The 14342-nt window shown below is 57.7% G+C and overlaps 1 protein-coding gene across 1 annotated transcript in view; it reads right to left on the bottom strand.

Annotated features, from left to right (window-relative positions):
• LOC139825770 (procollagen galactosyltransferase 2-like) overlaps positions 1–8669 on the bottom strand; it is a 34942-nt gene extending 26273 nt beyond the window's left edge. The window contains 1 exon segment of the mRNA XM_071799937.1: positions 8550–8669. The gene's annotated coding sequence lies outside the window, so the exon portion shown is untranslated.
• Positions 8670–14342: the final 5673 nt, after the last annotated feature.

The following is a 14342-nucleotide window of genomic DNA, read 5'->3' as shown; positions in this document are numbered from 1 at the left end:
AAAGCTCTCCATCTCCGTACCAAGCTGGCAGAAGAACGAGCACAAGGCTCCCACCAGACACCCGGTATTGGAGTGAAAGGCAGACCCAGTTTATTGCACCCAGTGGCTTACTTTTTTAATTTAGTGGTGTGTTTTGTTCTGTTTTTTAATGTTTTTTCTCCCCAAAAAAGTGAGAACCATGCCCTGTAAGTACTGGTAAGCACACAGCGCTTACCTCCCAGCCCGAGATTTCATCCTCAGGTAGATCTTACAGTTCTACATACACAATACTGAGATTTTCAGAATGGAAAAAGTAGGTTTTGCGATCAGGAAAGAAAACCTAATACCTCTCTACATCTTCCTTTACCTTCCCTTGACCCTCACCTCCTTTCCAAGATTAAAGGTCCAAAGCTTGTCAGTATTACTGCAGACCAACATCTGTTTTGCGACAGTTCTGGTATGGATGGACAGACTTATTTTCCTTCAAAGTAGGCAACAAATAGTGGCATATTTATTTCACTATTATTTATCTCAGCATTACCCCACCCTGCAGAGAACAGGCTTAGCTGAACACAGCCAGGTTATGGGGTTGAGACAGTGTCCTGGTTTTGTTAAAAACAAGTTTCTCTTTTAGTGAATTTGCCTGTCAGCCAAAGCCTTCATGTCAGCTGCATTTTCCTGGAGAACCCAACACATGTTTTGGTTAAACCCAGCAAGGGAATGCAAACTTATTGATAAGCACGGATGGACATCTCGCGAGAGGGGCAACGAGAAACTGATGACTGAGAGACTGACCAACGGTGAATAACATTCCGTTCACGTGAATACTTCATATAAAAGTGGGAGATCACGAGGATCTTGCCCCTTTTCCCTTTTTTCCCTCATGGCCGACATCAGGAGAGGACCTTGCTGGTCGTCCATGCGAACTGAGGCCAGTGAGAGACTGAATCCAGCTCCGGTTGGCTACAGAGCCTAATCCAGGACTTTGGGTGCTGGCTCTGCAGTTGCTGAGACTTACAAGATGGGTTTTGTATATTTTGTATTATTTTCTCTATTTTATCAGTAGCATCAGTAAAACATCTTTAACTTTTCCAACTCCCTTCTCTCTGTCCTTCTTTCCCTCCCAATCGCCTGCCCGGAGTGGGAAGGGGGGAGAGGGAGGGGCAAAAGGGGGAAGTGGGGGGGAGAGGAGGTTGACAACACATCTGCCAGGGTTTGATTGTCACCCCGCAATCTTAACCCTCGACAGGGACAAAAGCGGTCCCCAGGATGTCACAATGGGCCCTGGGGACAAGGGGGGGTCCTCGGACGTCACAACAGACCCTGGGGACAAAGGGGGTACACACGGTGTCAATAGTGGCCCTGGGGACAATGGGGGGTCCTGGGATGTCACAAGGGACCCTGGGGACAAAGGGGGCTCTCCAGGATATCACAATGGGCTCCGGTGACAAAGGGGTCCCCAGGATGTCACAATGGGCCCTGGGGACAAAGGGGGGTCCCCTGAATGTCACAATGGGCTCTGGGGACAAAGTGGGGTCCTGGGTTGTCACAAAGGGCCCCAGTGACAAAGGGAGTCCCCAGGATGTCAAAATAGGCCCTGGGGACAACGGGGGGTCCTGGGACGTCACAGTGGGCCATGGGGACAAACGGGGTCCCAAGGATGTCACAATGGCCCCTGGGGACAAAGGGGGGTCCTGGGATGTCACACTGGGCCCTGGAGACAAGGGGGGGTCCCCTGAAATTCACAACGGGCCCTGGGGACAAGCGGGGTCCCCACGGTGTCACAATGGACCCTGGGGACAAAGGGGGTCCCCATAGTGCCACAATGGGCTCTGGGGACAAACGGGGTCCCCAGGATATCACAATGGACCCTGGGAACAAAGGGGGTCCCCATGGTGTCACAATGGGCTCTGTGGACAAGGGGGGTCCCCAGGATGTTCACAATGGACCCTGGGGACAATGGGGGGTCCTGGGATGTCACAATGGGCCTTGGAGACAACGGGGATCCACATAGTGCCACAATGGGCCCTGGGGACAAACGGGGTCCCCAGGATGTCACAAGGGGCCCTGGGGACAAAGGGGGGTCTCCTGAATGTCACAATTGGCTCTGGGGACAAGGGGGATCCCCAAGATGTCACAATGGGCCCTGGGGACAACGGGGAGTCCTTGGACATCACAATGGACCCTGGGGACAAAGGGCGTCCTCAGGATGTCACAATGGGCCCTGGGGACCAAGGGGGCTCCCCAGAATTTCACAATGGGCTCTGCGGACAAAGGGGGTCCCCAGGATGTCACAATGGGCCCTGGGGACAAGAGGGGATCCTGGGATGTCGCAATCGGCCCTGGGGACAAAGAGGGGTCCCCTCAATGTCCCAATGGGTCTTGGGGACAAAGTGGGGTCCTGGGATGTCACAATGGTCCCCAATGACAAAGCGGGTCCCCAGGATGTCACAATGGGTCCTGGGGACAAAGGAGGTCCCCAAGATGTCACAATGGGCCCTGGGGACAAAGGGCGTCCTCATGATGTCAAAATGGACCCTTGGGACAATGTGGGGTCCTGGGATGTCACAATGGGCACTGGGGACAAAGAGGGGTCCCCTGAATGTCACAATGGGCCCTTAGGACAATGGGGGGTCCTGGGATGTTCACAATGAGCCCTGCAGACAAGGGTGGTACCCACGGTGTCACAATGGGACCTGGGGAAAAGGGGGTCCCCAGGATGTTACAATGGGCCCTGGGCACAACGGGGGGTCCCCATAGTGTCACAATGGGTCCCCAGTGACAAGTGTGGTCCCCACGGTGCCACGATGGGCCCTGGGGACAAGGGGGGGTCCCCATGGTGTCACAAAGGGCCCTGGGGTCAAAGGGGGTTCCCAGGACATTACAATGGGCTCTGGGGACAATGGGGATCCTGGGACACCACAATGAGCCCTGGGGACAAGGGGGGGTCCTGGGATGTTGCAATGGACCGTGGGGACAAAGGGGGGTCCTGGGATGTCACAATGGGCCCTGGAGACAAAGAGGGGGTCCCCAAAATTTCACAATGGGCCCTGGGAACAATAGGGAGTCCTGGGACGTCACAATGGGCCCTGGAGACAAGGGGGGGTCCCCTGGATGTCACAATAGGCCCTGGAGACAAAAAGGGGTCCCCTGAATGTCACAATGGGCCCTGAGGACAAGCAGGGTCTCCACGGTGTCACAATGGGCCCTGGGGACAAAGAGAGCTCCCCAGGAAATCACAATGGGCGCTGGGGATAAAAAGAGGGGTCCCCAGGATGTTCACAATGGGCCCTGGGGACAATGGGGGGTCCTGGGTTGTCACAATGGGCCCTGGGAACAAAGGGGGCTCCCCAGGATATCACAATGGACTCTGGTGACAAAGGGGTCCCCAGGATGTCACAACAGGACTTGGGGACAAGGGGTGTCCCACCCTGTCACAATGGGCGTTGGGGACAATGGGGGGTCCTGGGATGTCACAATGGCCCCTGGGGACAAAGGGGGGTCCCCAGGAAGTCACAATGGGCCCTGGGGACAACGGGGCGTCCTGGGACGTCACAATGGGCCATGGGGACAAACGGGGTCCCAAGGATGTCACAATGGCCCCTGGGAACAAAGGGGGTCCCCATGGTGTCAATATGGGCCCTGGGGACAAAGGGGGTCCCCAGGATGTCACAATGGGCCCTGGGGACAATCGGGGGTACTGGGATGTCACAATGGGCCCTGGGGACAAAGGGGTCCCCAGGATGTCACAATTGGCCCTGGGGACAAGGGGTGTCCCACCCTGTCACAATGGACCCTGTGGACAAAGGGGGTCCCCACGATGTCACAATGGGGCCTGGGGACAAAGGGGATTCCCAGGACCTCACAATGGGCTCTGGGGAGAATGGGCATTCCTGGAATGTCACAATGAGCCCTGGAGAGAAAGGGAGGTCCCCAGGATGTCACAATGGGCCCTGGAGACAATGGGGGGTTTTGGGATGTCAGGATGGGCTCTGAGGACAAGGGGACGTCCCCATGGTGTCACAATGGGTCCCCAGTGAGAAGGGGGGTCCCCATGGTGTCACAATTGGCCCTGGGGACTAAGTGGGGTCCTGGGATGTCACAATGGGACCTGGGGACAAAGGGGGTCCCCACGGTGTCACAATGGGCCCTGGAGACAATGGGGGATCCTTTGATGTCACAAGGGACCCTGGAGACAAGGGGGTGTCCCCAGGATGTCACAATGGGCCTTGGGAGAAAAGGGGGGTCCTGGGATGTCACAATGAGCCCTGCAGACAAGGGAGGTACCCACGGTGTCACAATGGGACCTGGGGAAAAGGGGGTCCCCAGGATGTTACAATGGGCCCTGGGCACAAGGGGGGGTCCCCATAGTGTCACAATGGGTCCCCAGTGACAAGTGGGGTCCCCACGGTGCCACGATGGGCCCTGGGGACAAGGGGGGGTCCCCATGGTGTCACAAAGGGCCCTGGGGTCAAAGGGGATTCCCAGGACATCACAATGGGCTCTGGGGACAATGGGGATCCTGGGACATCAAAATGAGTCCTGGGGACAAGGGGGAGTCCTGGGACGTCACAATGGGCCCTGGGGACAAAGAGGGGGTCCCCAGGATTTCGCAATGGGCCCTGGTAACAATAGGGAGTCCTGGGACGTCACAATGGGCCCTGGAGACAAGGGGGGTCCCCAGGATGTCACAATAGGCCCTGGGGACAAAGAGAGCTCCCCAGGATATCACAATGGGCCCTGGGGAAAAAGAGGGGTCCCCAGAATGTCACAATGGGCCCTGGGGACAACGGGGGCTCCTGGGATGTCACAATGGGCCCTGGGGACAACGGGGGATCCTGGGATGTCACAATGGGCACTGGGGATAAAGGGGGTCCCCATGGTGTCACAACACACTGGGGACAATGGGGGGTCCCCAGGATGTCACAATGGCCCCTGGGGACAAGAGGGGTCCCCGTGGTGTCACAACGGGCACTGGGGACAATGGGGGGTCCTGGGATGTCACAATGGGCCCTGAGGAAAAAGAATGGTCCCTAGGATGTCATAATGGGCCCTGGGGACAAAGCGGGGTCCTGGTATGTCACAATGGGCCCCAGTGACAAAGGGGGTCCCCATGGTGCCACAATGGGTCCTTCGGCCAATAGGGGTCCCCAGGATGTCACAATGGGCCCTGGGGACAAAGGGGGTCCCGACGGTGTCACAATGGGCCCTGGGGATAAAGGGCATGCCCAGGATGTCACAATGGGCCTTGGGGACAAAGAGGGGTCCTGGGATGTCAAAATGGGCCCCAGTGACAAATTGGGTCCCCATGGGGTCACAATGGGCCCTGGGGACAAAGGGGGGTCCTAGGACATAACAATGGGCCCTGGGGACAAAGAGGGGTACCCAGGATGTTAACAATGGGCTCTGGAGACAATGGGGGGTCCTGGGATGTCACAAGGTGCTCTGGGGACAAATGGGGGATCCCCATGGTGTCACAATGGGCCCTGGGGACAAGGGGGGGTCCCCAGGATGTCACAATGGGCCCTGGGCCCTGGGGACAAAGAGGGTCCCCATGGTGCCGCAATGGTCCCTGGGGACAAATGGGGTCCCAGGGATGTCACAATGGCCCCTGGGCACAAAGTGGGGTCCTGGGATGTCACAATGGGTCCTGGGGACAAAGGGGGTCCTAATGGTGCCACGACGGGTCCTGGGGACAAAGGGGTTCCCCAGGATGTCACAATGGGCCCTGTGGACAGAGGGGGTTCTCACGGTGTCACAACGGTCCCTAGGGACAAATGGGGGGTCCTCTCGGTGCCATGATGGGGCCTGGGGACAAGGGGGTCCCCAGGATGTCATAATGGGTCCTGGGGACAAATTGGGGTCCTGGAATGTCACAATGGGCCCCAGTGACAAAGGGGGTCCCCATGGTGCCACAATGGGCCTTGGGGACAAAGGGAGTCCCCAGAACGCCACAATGGGTCCTGGGGACAAGAGGGATCCCCAGGATGTCACAATGGGCACTGGGGACAAAGGGGGGTTCCCCATGGTGTCACAATGGACCCAAGTGCCAATACGCGTCCCCACAGTGCCACTATGGGCCCTGGAGACAAGGGGGTCCCCCGGATGTCACAATGGGCCCTGGGGACAAAGGGGTTCCCCAGGATGTCACAATGGGCCCTGGGGACAAGGGGGGTCCCCAAGATGTCACGATGGGCCCTGGGGACAATGAGGGGTCCTGGGACGTCACAATGAGCCCTGGGGACAAAGGGTGGTCCCCATGATGTCACAATGGACCCTGGGGACAAAGGGGAGTCCTGGGATGTCACAATGCGCCACAGGGACAAATGGAGTCCCCATGGCATCACAATGGGCCCTGGGGACAAAGGGGGTCCCAATCATGCCACGATGGGCCGTGGGGAGAATAGGGTGCCCAGGATGCCACAATGGACCCTGGGGACAGACGGGGTCCCCACGGTGTCACAAAGGTCCCTGGGGACAAAGCGGGGGTCCCCTCGGTGCCACGATGGGCCCTGGGGACAAGGGGGTCCCCAGGATGTCACAATGGGTCCTGGGGACAAAGGGGGTCCCCAGGATGTCACAATGGCCCCTGGGGACAAGAGGGGTCCCCACGGTGTCACAATAGGCACTGGGGATAAAGGGCATCCCCAGGATGTCACAATGGGCCCCAGTGACAAAGGGGGTCCCCATTGTGCCACAATGGGCTCTAGGGACAAAGGGGGTCCCAATCGTGCCACGACGGGCCGTGGGGAGAATAGGGTCCCCAGGATGTCACAATTGGCCCTGGGGACAGACGGGGTCCCCACAGTGTCACAGTGGTCCCTGGGGACAAAGGGGGGGTCCCCTCGGTGCCACGATGGGCCCTGGGACAAGGGGGTCCCCAGGATGTCACAATGGGCCCTGGGGACAAATGGGGTCCTGGGATGTCACAATGTGTTCTGGGGACAAAGGCGGTCCCCAGGATGTCATAATGGCCCCTGGGGACAAGAGGGGTCCCCACAGTGTCACAATAGGCACTGGGGACAAGGGGGGTCCCGACGGTGTCACAATGGGCCCTGGGGATAAAGGGCATCCCCAGAATGTCACAATGCGCCCCAGTGACAAAGGGGGTCCCCATGGTGGCACAATGGGCCCTGGGGACAAAGGGGGGACCCCAGAATGCCAGAATGGGCCCTGGGGACATTTGGGGTCCCCAGAATGTCACAATGGGCCTTGGGGACAACGGGGGATCCTGAGACCTCACAATGGGCCCTGGGACCAAAGGGGGTCCCCATGGTGCCACAATGAGCTCTGGGGATAAAGGGGGTCCCCAGGATGTCACAATGGGCCCTGGGGACAAAGGGGGGTCCCCAGGATGTCACAATTGGTCCTGGGGACAATGGGAGGTCCTGGGATGTCACAATGGGCCCTGGGGACAAAGGGGGTCCCAGGATGTCACAATGGGCCCTGGGGAAAAAGTGGGGGCCCCATGGTATCACAATGGGTCCTCAGTAACAAGGGGGGTCCCCATGGTGTCAGTATGGGCCCTGGGGACAATGGGGGGTCCTGGGATGTCACAATGGGCCCTGAGGACAAGGGGGGTCCCAACCCTGTCACAATGGGCCCTGGGAAAAAAGGGGGTTCCCAGGATGTCACAATGGGCCCTGAGGACAAGGCAGGGTCCCCATGGTGTCACAATGGGCTCTGGGGACAAAGTGGGGTCCTGGGATATCATAATGTCCACTGGGGACAAGAGGGGTCCTGGAACGTCACAGTGGATGCTGGGGACAAGGGGGGGTCCCCAGGATGCCTTTGAGGTGCAAGGTTTGGAGGTGCAAGGTTTGGGAGGGAATTCTTTGGGGTGCAGGGTTTGGGGGCAGGTTTAGGGGTGTAGGGTATAGGACGGAAGGATTTGGGAATGCAGGGTTTGGGGTGCAGGTTTCGGGGTTCAGGAAGGTAGGGAGGGCAGGATTAGGGGGTGCAAGGTTTCAGTTGTAGGGTTTAGGGGTGCAGAGTTTGGTGGGGCCGAATTTGGGGGTGCAGGATTTGGGGTGCAGGGTTTGGGAAGACAGGATCGGGGTGGGGGATTTGGGGGTGCAGGATTGAGGGGCAGGGTTTTGGTGCAGGGCTTGGGGTCAGGATCTGGGGTGCAGGATTTTGGGTGCCGTGTTTGCGGGGCAGGTTTGGGGTGATCACTGCTGATCCGCACACACTCGCTCTCTCTGGTATTCACCTCCACTCCTGCTCCTCCACCTCCCCACTGTTCTCTCCATCTCCTCTCTTCTCGTTCCCACCACACTCTGCACACAGACCCGACCACTGAGAATGTTCCAGAACACGCTGATCCAAACCCCGCTGGGACCTCCGGGCTCCATGGCAATGTGAAAATTGAGTGTGCCACAGAATCCCTTTGGGTGTCAAACACCTTGAAGGTGTCCAAGCACAACCCCCCGGCACTGCCCACGGCCCTCAGGAGCTCCTGTGGAAACCCCTCCACGGATGGCGGCTCCAGCCCTGCCCTGGGCAGCCCGTTCAGTGCCCGACAGCCCTCGCTGGGAGGAACAGCTCCCAGGCTCCAGCCAGAAGCTCACCCGGTACCGCTGGGGCCGTCTCCTCTCCTCCTGCCGCTCGTTCCCGGGCAGAGTCCCCGAAGCCCGCTCTCCGGGCGCTCTGCGGGCGGCTCCTGGCCCGGCCGCCCCCCGCACTCCCGCTCTGGCTCCGCCCCAAGGCTCAGGCGGGAACGGCCGCTGCGGCCCGGCCGGCCAATCGCAGCTCGCCGCCTCAGCCCCGCGCGCCGCCGGCCGGTGGCCCCGCCCCCTCATCCCCCATCCCCTGAGGAGGGGCCGCACCCGCTGGTGCTGAGCGCGGAGCTGCTGGCGCCACTCGGAGAGGCTCCAGGGGACACCCCCAAAGGCAATGGAGCCCTGCCCTGTTGGGCAGAGGGGGAGGGCCTGAGACAGCCCCTGCCCTGTCGCTGTCGGGCACCGCTAGGGGACCGAAAAGATGACGAGGGTTGGAGGCGAGTTCCAGTTCGGCGCCACGGGCATCCTGGGAAAAATATGCAGGCTGGCCCAGAAAGGTACAGCGACCGAGAAGAGCTTAGCTGAGAGAAAATCACTGAAAGAGACCCGGTCTGGTTTGTGACAAAACCAGGACACCCCCAAATTGTGTACTTTGCCCAAAAAATGGGCCCCAAAAATGCTTTTTCCCCATAAAAATGGGTTCCCCGCGAAACTGAGTGTTTTCCCCCAAAAATGGACCTCAAGTATTGGAAGTATTGGTTTTTTCCCAAAACAATGGGTCTTGTTCCCTCCAGAATGGGTACTACCCCACGAAAAATGGGACTGAAAATGGGTGTTTCATTCCAAAAATGTGTCCAAAAAATGGTGTTTACCCACAAAATGTGGGCCCAAAAGTTGTTTTTCCCCCCCCAAAAAAATGAGTGCACCCAAAACTGTGTGCACCCTCCAAAAATGGGTCCAAAGATGGGTGTTTCTCCCCAAATATGGCGCTAAAATTGGGGTTTTCCCCAAAATATGCACTTGTTTCTAATAAAAAAATGTGTTTCCCCCGAAAAAATGGATCAAAAAATAAGTGTTTCCCCCAAAAAGGTTATAAATTTTTTTGCAAATTTGCCAAGTTTGGGCAAAATTACGGATTTTCTTGTCAAGATTTGTAGATTTTGGCGCAAAATTGCAAGGTTTTGGGGCAAGATTTGCGATTGGGGGGGAGATTAGTATTTTGAGGCAAGATTTTGCACATTTTTTGGTTAAATTACAAATTTATTTGCGAGAGTTTGGAAGATTTGCAATTTCTTTTTGGCAAAACTACTCAGTTTGGGGGCGTTATTGTGCAAGATGATGAGAGAGGTTCTCCTGCCCCCCTGCTCTGCCCTGGGGAGACCACCCCTGGAATCTTGTGTCCAGTTCTCCCTCAGCTCCAGAAGGACAGGGAACTGCTGCAGAGAGTCCAGCGCAGCCACCAAGATGCTGGAGGGAGTGGAGCATCTGCCGTGTGAGGAAAGGCTGAGGGAGCTGGGGCTCTGGAGCTGGAGAAGAGGAGACTGAGGGGTGACTCATTGCTGGGGATCAATATGGAAAGGGGGGTGTCCCAGAGGCACCCCAGGTTCGTTTAAGGGACAACAGGGTCCAAAACAACTTCTGTTAAACCGGTGAGAAACAGGGTTTTAGCATCCAAAAGTGACTCGAATACAGGTTCGGATACCAGTTGAGGAAAATGATGAAGGGGCAGCAACCAATACGACAGGCGGTGCACAGAGTGCGTGCACGTGGCTTCACCAAAACAGTGCCGGAGCCGTCCCTGAGTCCGGGAGGAGTCCGCACTTGCCTGAACACGGTGTGGGGTTATTTTGAAGAGATACACGTACTGTAGTGAGTACGGAAAGTGCACACTCGCGATTCTGCGAGGGTAAATTTACAATACACTCGCAATCCTGCGAGGGTTAATACACGTGCAGATGTGCACGGAAAGTTACACGTGCTTGTGCGGAAGCAGGGGAGGAAAACACACCCGCGATTGTGCGAGGAAATAATTGATACACGTGCTTGTGTTAAGCACGGAAAGTGCGCGTGCAAACGTGCACGGTGTTACAGACGATCACGATAAACAGCACGCACTCGTCGGAATAAATTGCTTAGAATTTATTGCAGCAAGCGGGCAAAAGAGCGCTGGGCGGCCGGGGAGCCTGCGCTGCACCATGGCGCCTTTCCAGGAGCGGCCAGCTTGGTTACATGTGGTAAAGGATTACGTGTTCATGGTTATTCCAGGAACGCCTATACACATTCATAACTTTTCCTCAACAAGGCCGTTCTTATTAAAATGAGTTCCAAGGAATTATATCTATAGTCTTCAGCTCTGGCTCCTTCCTGTTGCGCCTGCGCGGTGTCTGCGGGTGGTCACGGGCGGGGGTCTTTTGGATGAAGGCTGCGGTCCGTTTTTTTGTGCATTTCTTATCCTTGGCCTAGCACGCTGGGTTTGGCCAGGGCTCCAAGGCCTTGAGCTGGTTTTCCTCCCGCTTTGTGCTGAAGACCCCGTTATCCCGTTCACACAAGGGTGCAACTGGGCCCTTCTCTCTGTCAGTCTCTTCCTGAATGTTCTGCAGGGTACGCTAAATTAGGCTTTTACACATATCTGTGGAACAAGTTTTTTACAAAGACTACGTACAGGTTGCATTGTTTAATGGCAGCATATACTAATATCACACGCTCAGGTTTCACAGCCACTGATAACATATCCATTTAGACCGGTTTGATTAACAAATATATCGTTAAGTCTATTACAGTCCCTAACCCCAGGAAAAATACACCCACGTGTTTAGAGAGAAATTATCTTACGGATATACGCTTGCCTGAATCTGGCAAGGAATTCTTCAAGAAAATCCACAGGTCCACAAGGCAGAAAGGCCGGGGCACTGCCTGTGCGGCCCCAGGGATGGGTCCCCAGCTTGGTGACCTGCAAACCACGTTTTTGTGCAGACGGGGAGGAATGGGGACTGAATTATTGTTAGGGAGGACGAGACAGGAGGGTGCTGGGACCCGGAGGGTTCTGAGAAAAGGATTGTCAGCGTTGTGGCGATGAGGAACGATTCACACAGACGCAGACGGGGCGCACAGGCACAGGGTTCTTGTTGGCAGCAAGAGCAGAGCCGGGCAGAGCTGAGCTCTCTTTTATTAACGGTTCTCCATTTATAGATTTACAGGGATGAGCTTGGGCTAAGAGGTTAGACAAATGACTTTGTTCAATAATTGTTATTCTAAACACACCACACTCCTATTGTGACTGGTTTCAGTCACGTTCCCATGTGTATCTTGTGGGCGGCATTCCGACCCACTCGTTCACACGCCCAGGCCCAACATTCACACATCGCACACACGGGGGTGGTTTTCTGACCCGAGATATCGTTCTCACCGGTCTGGGCCATCACGTCTTACACCCATAGAAAACACTTCCGTGTAATCTGTCCAAGGCCCTTTAGCTGGAACCGCACACCCTGCCATTCCCGCAAGAGTTATCGACCCTGAGCCCTTCGACGGCCCGTGGGACCAGGCGGGCGGCCTGGAGCCGGGCGACCTGTGGCACGGAGCGTTAATGAGCCCTAGGGCACCGCGAGTGCTGCTGCATGGACCAGGCCTCTCTCCTGGGAACACCAAGGGAGCAGCGGCCATCCATCACCACCCTGTTTGGTTCGGCAGCCTGAACCCCCTCCCCGAGTTTGGCAACGGCACCCCCCTCAGCACCTTCAGCAAATCAGAGCAGTCCTCTCCATGGCACTGGTAACCGTGAGCAGCGGGAGCTGCAGCGGGACCCGTGTGGGAGCAGGTCCGGGGCTGCCGGGGCCGGTGGGAGAGGGGTGCAGCCGGCTCCAAAGCCGGTGTGAGCAGCCATCGCCTGCCCAAGCTGCGCCAGGCAGGGCAGCCGCGCTCCCCGCTGCAGACACGTTGGGTGAGAGGGGCAGGAAGAAGCGGGGAAGGGTGGAAGGAAGCCCATTGGCCCTTGCAGCCCGGTGTCCCCATGTGGGGACATGGCAGGGGTGGCCTGGGGAAACCCCTCCCGCTCAGGACACAGTGGGGTGGGGGCAGCTCCCAGAAGCCCCTGCCCACTGCAGAGCCCCTGGCAGGGCCTGGGGGGAGGGTGTGTGCAGCCCCTCTGTGACACGGTCCGGGGTCACAGTGGGACAGCCACACGTCACAGTGGTGACAGCCCCCCTGTCCCTGTCGTGACCAGCGTCTGCCCCACTCACCCCGTGAGGCCGAGTGGACTCCAAGTGCTGAGAGCTGCTCTCGCACCGCTCTGCTCTGGAGTAGCTGCTCTGCAGTGAGGAGGAGAAGGCGGAGAGAGGGAGCAGGACAGCACCAAGGAGGGTGAAGGGTGGAGAAGGAGAAGGAGGAGGAGGAGGAGAGAAAAAGAAAGAGGAGGAGGAGGAGGAGAAGGAGAAGAAGGATCAGGAGAAGAAGGAGGAGGAGAAGGAGGAGGACAAGGAGAAGCAGTAAAGCCATTGTCCAGCCACTCTCTGCAGTTGTTGACTTGAAGCAGGAGTGGAACTAAGATGGCAAGACAGCTCTTCTTGCAGCCTCACCTGAGCCCAACTATTGAGAAGCTGGAGCGTTATGGTAAGGCCTTCAGGCCCAATTTCACATGTGTGTCTGGGTCAAGGACATCTCTGAAATCAGGCATGGAAACCCGAGGACTGTGGGGGGTGGTTGCTCAGGAGTGGTGACTGCAAGGAGGGACCTGCTTGACCATCCCAAAGGGCTGAGGGGCTGATGTGGCAGCCAGGGCTCCTGGTTCCCTCCCTGACGTGGCCCCTGCCTTCCTGGGGCAGCCCAGGCAGAAGCCCCTGACCCCAAGGGGCTGCCCTTGCCTGGCGCTGGGCATTGCCCACGCTGAGCTCACGTCTGAATGGAAGAGCTGAAGGTGCTCGTGGGCCACGTGGGCTCTGTGTGTTCAGAGATGTGACCCGGCAAAACCGGCCCCTGCTGGGGAGACACCAGGGCCTGCCCTGAGCCTCCGAGAGCCGCGTGGAGCGCAGCCCCGTGCCCCGCGGGCAGGGCAGAGCACTGCCGGCTTCCCGTGGGAGTGGGTCACACCCTGGAGAGCTGCACCCGCAAGGAAAGGAGCCCCTTGGAGGCAGCAGGAGGTGTCCCTTGGTTCTTGCCGGGCTGGAGAGAGACCACCTGAAATGCCTGAGTGGAAGATGCATCGCTCCTTGGACAGGAGTGGGCCGAACGGTCTTGAGCTTGCTGCCTCAGAGCATGACGGGTCTTTCCCTTGTTCTTCCAGAGTTCGCTAAGATTTGGGCCAGCACATCGTATCACCTCAGCCTGCAGCTGGCTCTCCACCAGGTGGGCCTCACCTCCTTCTCCCCTCACACCCTGATGAACGCTGATCAAGTCCTGACAGCCCTTTGCCATCGGGTGCAGCTGTTCTTCCCCTGCGTTGAAAGCAGGAGCAACGCCCCAGCACAACACTGCAATGCACACCGTGACATGGACACCTTCTCTGTCCATTCAGATGTACAAGAAGGTCCCCCCGTCAGAGTTGCATGTGAAAACCTGGAAGCCTGGGACACATCTGGATTTATTCCAAGCGTGGGAACCCCCTGCCTTCTATCTGATTGAGCCAGAGGGTGTTTGTCAGCTTTCCCTCACCTATTTGGTTCTTTGTAGCTGAAGGGGGGTGCGAGGGAAAAGCGCAGCCCCTGTTTGTGTTCTCCCAAGGAGCCCATCTTGCTCCTTTGTACCTCAGGCCAGGGCAGGGCACTAAGCACCATCAGCCTCCTCTGACAAGTCACCCGTCTGCCCCTCCAAGGCTTCTTCCCATCCGCCATCTCCTCTGTTCCAGGCTGTCCGCGTTCCCGGAATCGG

Source organism: Patagioenas fasciata, chromosome 28 (assembly GCF_037038585.1).
Source record: "Patagioenas fasciata isolate bPatFas1 chromosome 28, bPatFas1.hap1, whole genome shotgun sequence".
Classification (NCBI taxonomy): Eukaryota; Metazoa; Chordata; class Aves; order Columbiformes; family Columbidae; genus Patagioenas; species Patagioenas fasciata.
This window is presented reverse-complemented; position numbering and strand designations above follow the sequence as displayed.